An 8,759-nucleotide genomic window follows, 5' to 3' on the forward strand; every position below is an offset into this window, starting at 1 on the left:
AGGATCGGATAGAGGATAGGATATGATAGAGGATGGTATAGAGGATAGGATAGAGGATAGGATAGGATAGAGGATAGGATAGGATAGAGGATAGTATAGGATAGAGAATAGGATAGAATAGAGGATAGGATAGGATAAAGGATAGGATAGGATAGAGGATAGGATAGAGGATAGGATAGGATAGAGGATCGGATAGGATAGAGGATAGGATAGATGATAGGATAGGATAGAGAATAGGATAGGATAGAGGATAGGATAGGATAGAGGATAGGATAGAGGATAGGATAGGATAGAGGATAGGAAAGGATAGAGGATAGGATGGGATAGAGGATAGGATAGGATAGAGGATAGGATAGGATAGAGGATAGGATAGGATGGAGGATAGGATAGGATAGAGGATAGGATAGAGGATAGGATAGGATAGAGGATAGGATAGGATAGAGGATGGTATAGAGGATAGGATAGAGGATAGGATAGGATAGAGGATAGGATAGGATAGAGTATAGTATAGGATAGAGAATAGGATAGAATAGAGGATAGGATAGGATAAAGGATAGGGTAGGATAGAGGATAGGATAGGATAGGATAGAGGATAGGATAGAGGATAGGATAGGATAGAGGATCGGATAGAGGATAGGATAGGATAGAGGATAGGATAGGATAGAGGAAAGGATAGGATAGAAGATAGGATAGGATAGATGATAGGATAGGAAAGAGGGTAGGATAGGATAGAGGATAGAGTATAGGATAGGATAGAGGATAGGATAGGATAGAGGAGAGGATAGGATAGAGGATAGGATAGGATAGAGGATAGGATAGGATAGAGGATAGGATAGGATAGGATAGAGGATAGGATAGGATAGAGGATAGGATAGGATAGAGGATAGGATAGGATAGGATAGAGGATAGGATAGGATAGAGGATAGAATAGGATTGAGGAGCGTTTAGGATAGAGGATAGGATATGATAGAGGATAGGATAGGATACGATAGAGGATAGGATAGGATAGAGGATAGGATAGGATAGAGGATAGGATAGGATAGGATAGAGGATAGGATAGGATAGGATAGAGGATAGGATAGGATAGGATAGAGGATAGAGTATAGGATAGGATAGAGGATAGGATAGGATAGAGGAGAGGATAGGATAGAGGATAGGATAGGATAGAGGATAGGATAGGATAGAGGATAGGATAGGATAGGATAGAGGATAGGATAGGATAGAGGATAGAATAGGATACGATAGAGGATAGGATAGGATAGAGGATAGAATAGGATACGATAGAGGATAGGATAGGATAGAGGATAGGATAGGATAGAGGATAGGATAGGATAGAGGATAGGATAGGATAGAGGATAGGATAGGTAATTGGATAGGATAGAGGACAGGATAAGGTAGAGGATAGGATAGGATAGGATAGAGGATAGGATAGAGGATCGGATAGAGGATAGGATAGGATAGAGGAAAGGATAGGATAGAGGATATAATAGGTAATTGGATAGGATAGAGGATAGGATAAGGTAGAGGATAGTATAGGATACAGGATAGGATAGGATAGAGGATAGGATAGGATAAAGGATAGGATAGGATAGAGGATAGGATCTGATAGAGGATAGGATAGGATAGAGGATCGGATAGAGGATAGGATAGGATAGAGGATCGGATAGAGGATAGGATAGGATAGAGGATAGGATAGGATAGAGGATAGAGTAGGATAGAGGATAGGATAGGGTAAAGGATAGGATTGGATAGAGGATCGGATAGAGGATAGAATAGGATAGAGGATAGGATAGGATAGAGGATAGTATAGGATAGAGGATAGGATAGAATAGAGGATAGGATAGGATAAAGGATAGGATAGGATAGAGGATAGGATAGGATAGGATAGAGGATAGGATAGGATAGGATAGAGGATAGGATAGAGGATAGGATAGGATAGAGGATAGGATAGGATAGGATAGAGGATAGGATAGGATAGGATAGAGGATAGGATAGAGGATAGGATAGGATAGAGGATAGGATAGGATGGAGGAGAGGATAGGATAGAGGATAGGATAGGATAGAGGATAGGATAGGATAGAGGATAGGATAGGATAGGATAGAGGATAGAATAGGATTGAGGAGCGTTTAGGATAGAGGATAGGATATGATAGAGGATAGGATAGGATACGATAGAGGATAGGATAGGATAGAGGATAGGATAGGATAGAGGATAGGATAGGATAGGATAGAGGATAGGATAGGATAGGATAGAGGATAGGATAGGATAGAGGATAGAGTATAGGATAGGATAGAGGATAGGATAGGATAGAGGAGAGGATAGGATAGAGGATAGGATAGGATAGAGGATAGGATAGGATAGAGGATAGGATAGGATAGGATAGAGGATAGGATAGGATAGAGGATAGAATAGGATTCGATAGAGGATAGGATAGGATAGGATAGAGGATAGGATAGGATAGAGGATAGAATAGGATACGATAGAGGATAGGATAGGATAGAGCATAGGATAGGATAGAGGATAGGATAGGATAGAGGATAGGATAGGTAATTGGATAGGATAGAGGATAGGATAAGTTAGAGGATAGTATAGGATAGAGGATAGGATAGGATAGAGGATAGGATAGGATAGAGGATAGGATAGGATAGAGGATAGGATAGGATAGAGGATAGAATAGGATAGACGATAGGATAGGATAGAGAATAGGATAGGATAGAGGATAGGATAGGATAGAGGATAGGATAGAGGATAGGATAGGATAGAGGATAGGAAAGGATAGAGGATAGGATGGGATAGAGGATAGGATAGGATAGAGGATAGGATAGCATAGAGGATAGGATAGGATGGAGGATAGGATAGGATAGAGGATAGGATAGAGGATAGGATAGGATAGAGGATAGGATAGGTAATTGGATAGGATAGAGTATAGGATAAGGTAGAGGATAGGATAGGATAGGATAGAGGATAGGATAGGATAGAGGATAGGATAGAGGATCGGATAGAGGATAGGATAGGATAGAGGAAAGGATAGGATAGAGGATAGGATAGGTAATTGGATAGGTTAGAGGATAGGATAAGGTAGAGGATAGTATAGGATAGAGGATAGGATAGGATAGAGGATAGGATAGGATAAAGGATAGGATAGGATAGAGGATAGGATAGGATAGAGGATAGGATAGGATAGAGGATCGGATAGAGGATAGGATAGGATAGAGGATAGGATATGATAGAGTAAACGATATTATAGAGGATAGGATAGGATAGAGGATCGGATAGAGGATAGGATAGGATAGAGGATGGCATAGAGGATAGGATAGAGGATAGGATAGGATAGAGGATAGGATAGGATAGAGGATAGAGTAGGATAGAGGATAGGATAGGATAAAGGATAGGATTGGATAGAGGATCGGATAGAGGATAGAACAGGATAGAGGATAGGATAGGATAGAGGATAGTATAGGATAGAGGATAGGATAGAATAGAGGATAGGATAGGATAAAGGATAGGATAGGATAGGATAGGAAAGAGGATAGGATAGGATAGGATAGAGGATAGGATAGGACAGAGGATCGGATAGAGGATAGTATAGGATAGAGGATAGGATATGATAGAGTAAACGATATTATAGAGGATAGGATAGGATAGAGGATGGCATAGAGGATAGGATAGAGGATAGGATAGGATAGAGGATAGGATAGGAAAGAGGATAGGATAGGATACGATAGAGGATAGGATAGATGATAGGATAGGATAGAGGATCTGATGGAGGATACGATCGGATAGAGGATAGGATAGGATAGAGGATCGGATAGGTAATTGGATAGGATAGGGGAGAGGATAAGGTAGAGACTAGTATAGGATAGAGGATCTGATAGAGGATAGGATAGGATGGAGGATAGGATAGGATCGAGGATAGGATAGGTAATTGGATAGGATAGAGGATAGGATATGGTAGAGGATAGTATAGGATAGAGGATAGGATAGAGGATCGGATAGGATAGGATAGAGGATAGGATACAGGATACGATAGAGGATCGGATAGAGGATAGGATAGGATAGAGGAAAGGATAGGATAGAGGATAGGATAGGTAATTGGATATTTTGAGGATAGGATAAGTTAGAGGATAGTATAGGATAGAGGATAGGATAGGATAGAGGATAGGATAGGATAAAGGATAGGATAGGATAGAGGATAGGATAGGATAGAGGATAGAATAGGATAGATGATAGGATAGGATAGAGAATAGGATAGGATAGAGGATAGGATAGGATAGAGGATAGGATAGAGGATAGGATAGGATAGAGGATAGGAAAGGATAGAGGATAGGATGGGATAGAGGATAGGATAGGTTAGAGGATAGGATAGGATAGAGGATAGGATAGGATAGAGGATAGGATAGGATAGAGGATAGGATAGGATAGAGGATAGAGTAGGATAGAGGATAGGATAGGGTAAAGGATAGGATTGGATAGAGGATCGGATAGAGGATAGAATAGGATAGAGGATAGGATAGGATAGAGGATAGTATAGGATAGAGGATAGGATAGAATAGAGGATAGGATAGGATAAAGGATAGGATAGGATAGAGGATAGGATAGGATAGGATAGAGGATAGGATAGGATAGGATAGAGGATAGGATAGAGGATAGGATAGGATAGAGGATAGGATAGGATAGAGGAGAGGATAGGATAGAGGATAGGATAGGATAGAGGATAGGATAGGATAGAGGATAGGATAGGATAGGATAGAGGATAGAATAGGATTGAGGAGCGTTTAGGATAGAGGATAGGATATGATAGAGGATAGGATAGGATACGATAGAGGATAGGATAGGATAGAGGATAGGATAGGATAGAGGATAGGATAGGATAGGATAGAGGATAGGATAGGATAGGATAGAGGATAGGATAGGATAGAGGATAGAGTATAGGATAGGATAGAGGAGAGGATAGGATAGAGGAGAGGATAGGATAGAGGATAGGATAGGATAGAGGATAGGATAGGATAGAGGATAGGATAGGATAGGATAGAGGATAGGATAGGATAGAGGATAGAATAGGATTCGATAGAGGATAGGATAGGATAGGATAGAGGATAGGATAGGATAGAGGATAGAATAGGATACGATAGAGGATAGGATAGGATAGAGCATAGGATAGGATAGAGGATAGGATAGGATAGAGGATAGGATAGGTAATTGGATAGGATAGAGGATAGGATAAGTTAGAGGATAGTATAGGATAGAGGATAGGATAGGATAGAGGATAGGATAGGATAGAGGATAGGATAGGATAGAGGATAGGATAGGATAGAGGATAGAATAGGATAGACGATAGGATAGGATAGAGAATAGGATAGGATAGAGGATAGGATAGGATAGAGGATAGGATAGAGGATAGGATAGGATAGAGGATAGGAAAGGATAGAGGATAGGATGGGATAGAGGATAGGATAGGATAGAGGATAGGATAGCATAGAGGATAGGAAAGGATAGAGGATAGGATGGGATAGAGGATAGGATAGGATAGAGGATAGGATAGCATAGAGGATAGGATAGGATGGAGGATAGGATAGAGGATAGGATAGGATAGGATAGAGGATAGGATAGGATAGAGGATAGGATAGGATAGAGGATAGGATAGGATAGAGGATAGGATAGGATGGAGGATAGGATAGGATAGAGGATAGGATAGGATAGGATAGAGGATAGGATAGGATAGAGGATAGGATAGGATAGAGGATAGGATAGGATAAGATAGAGGATAGGATAGGATAGAGGATAGAATAGGATTGAGGAGCGTTTAGGATAGAGGATAGGATATGATAGAGGATAGGATAGGATACGATAGAGGATAGGATAGGATAGAGGATAGGATAGGATAGAGGATAGGATAGGATAGGATAGAGGATAGGATAGGATAGGATAGAGGATAGGATAGGATAGGATAGAGGATAGAGTATAGGATAGGATAGAGGATAGGATAGGATAGAGGAGAGGATAGGATAGAGGATAGGATAGGATAGAGGATAGGATAGGATAGAGGATAGGATAGGATAGAGGATAGGATAGGATAGGATAGAGGATAGGATAGGATAGAGGATAGAATAGGATACGATAGAGGATAGGATAGGATAGGATAGAGGATAGGATAGGTTAGAGGATAGAATAGGATACGATAGAGGATAGGATAGGATAGAGGATAGGATAGGATAGAGGATAGGATAGGATAGAGGATAGGATAGGATAGAGGATAGGATAGGTAATTGGATAGGATAGAGTACAGGATAAGGTAGAGGATAGGATAGGATAGGATAGAGGATAGGATAGAGGATCGGATAGAGGATAGGATAGGATAGAGGAAAGGATAGGATAGAGGATATAATAGGTAATTGGATAGGATAGAGGATAGGATAAGGTAGAGGATAGTATAGGATACAGGATAGGATAGGATAGAGGATAGGATAGGATAAAGGATAGGATAGGATAGAGGATAGGATAGGATAGAGGATAGGATAGGATAGAGGATCGGATAGAGGATAGGATAGGATAGAGGATCGGATAGAGGATAGGATAGGATAGAGGATAGGATAGGATAGAGGATAGAGTAGGATAGAGGATAGGATAGGGTAAAGGATAGAATAGGATAGAGGATAGGATAGGATAGAGGATAGTATAGGATAGAGGATAGGATAGAATAGAGGATAGGATAGGATAAAGGATAGGATAGGATAGAGGATAGGATAGGATAGGATAGAGGATAGGATAGGATAGGATAGAGGATAGGATAGAGGATAGGATAGGATAGAGGATAGGATAGGATGGAGGAGAGGATAGGATAGAGGATAGGATAGGATAGAGGATAGGATAGGATAGAGGATAGGATAGGATAGGATAGAGGATAGAATAGGATTGAGGAGCGTTTAGGATAGAGGATAGGATATGATAGAGGATAGGATAGGATACGATAGAGGATAGGATAGGATAGAGGATAGGATAGGATAGAGGATAGGATAGGATAGGATAGAGGATAGGATAGGATAGGATAGAGGATAGGATAGGATAGAGGATAGAGTATAGGATAGGATAGAGGATAGGATAGGATAGAGGAGAGGATAGGATAGAGGATAGGATAGGATAGAGGATAGGATAGGATAGAGGATAGGATAGGATAGGATAGAGGATAGGATAGGATAGAGGATAGAATAGGATTCGATAGAGGATAGGATAGGATAGGATAGAGGATAGGATAGGATAGAGGATAGAATAGGATACGATAGAGGATAGGATAGGATAGAGCATAGGATAGGATAGAGGATAGGATAGGATAGAGGATAGGATAGGTAATTGGATAGGATAGAGGATAGGATAAGTTAGAGGATAGTATAGGATAGAGGATAGGATAGGATAGAGGATAGGATAGGATAGAGGATAGGATAGGATAGAGGATAGGATAGGATAGAGGATAGAATAGGATAGACGATAGGATAGGATAGAGAATAGGATAGGATAGAGGATAGGATAGGATAGAGGATAGGATAGAGGATAGGATAGGATAGAGGATAGGAAAGGATAGAGGATAGGATGGGATAGAGGATAGGATAGGATAGAGGATAGGATAGCATAGAGGATAGGATAGGATGGAGGATAGGATAGGATAGAGGATAGGATAGAGGATAGGATAGGATAGAGGATAGGATAGGTAATTGGATAGGATAGAGTATAGGATAAGGTAGAGGATAGGATAGGATAGGATAGAGGATAGGATAGGATAGAGGATAGGATAGAGGATCGGATAGAGGATAGGATAGGATAGAGGAAAGGATAGGATAGAGGATAGGATAGGTAATTGGATAGGTTAGAGGATAGGATAAGGTAGAGGATAGTATAGGATAGAGGATAGGATAGGATAGAGGATAGGATAGGATAAAGGATAGGATAGGATAGAGGATAGGATAGGATAGAGGATAGGATAGGATAGAGGATCGGATAGAGGATAGGATAGGATAGAGGATAGGATATGATAGAGTAAACGATATTATAGAGGATAGGATAGGATAGAGGATCGGATAGAGGATAGGATAGGATAGAGGATGGCATAGAGGATAGGATAGAGGATAGGATAGGATAGAGGATAGGATAGGATAGAGGATAGAGTAGGATAGAGGATAGGATAGGATAAAGGATAGGATTGGATAGAGGATCGGATAGAGGATAGAACAGGATAGAGGATAGGATAGGATAGAGGATAGTATAGGATAGAGGATAGGATAGAATAGAGGATAGGATAGGATAAAGGATAGGATAGGATAGGATAGGAAAGAGGATAGGATAGGATAGGATAGAGGATAGGATAGGACAGAGGATCGGATAGAGGATAGTATAGGATAGAGGATAGGATATGATAGAGTAAACGATATTATAGAGGATAGGATAGGATAGAGGATGGCATAGAGGATAGGATAGAGGATAGGATAGGATAGAGGATAGGATAGGAAAGAGGATAGGATAGGATACGATAGAGGATAGGATAGATGATAGGATAGGATAGAGGATCTGATAGAGGATACGATCGGATAGAGGATAGGATAGGATAGAGGATCGGATAGGTAATTGGATAGGATAGGGGAGAGGATAAGGTAGAGACTAGTATAGGATAGAGGATCTGATAGAGGATAGGATAGGATGGAGGATAGGATAGGATCGAGGATAGGATAGGTAATTGGATAGGATAGAGGATAGGATATGGTAGAGGATA

The sequence above is a fragment of the Halictus rubicundus genome, unplaced genomic scaffold, assembly GCF_050948215.1.
Source record: "Halictus rubicundus isolate RS-2024b unplaced genomic scaffold, iyHalRubi1_principal scaffold0050, whole genome shotgun sequence".
Lineage (NCBI taxonomy): Eukaryota > Metazoa > Arthropoda > Insecta > Hymenoptera > Halictidae > Halictus > Halictus rubicundus.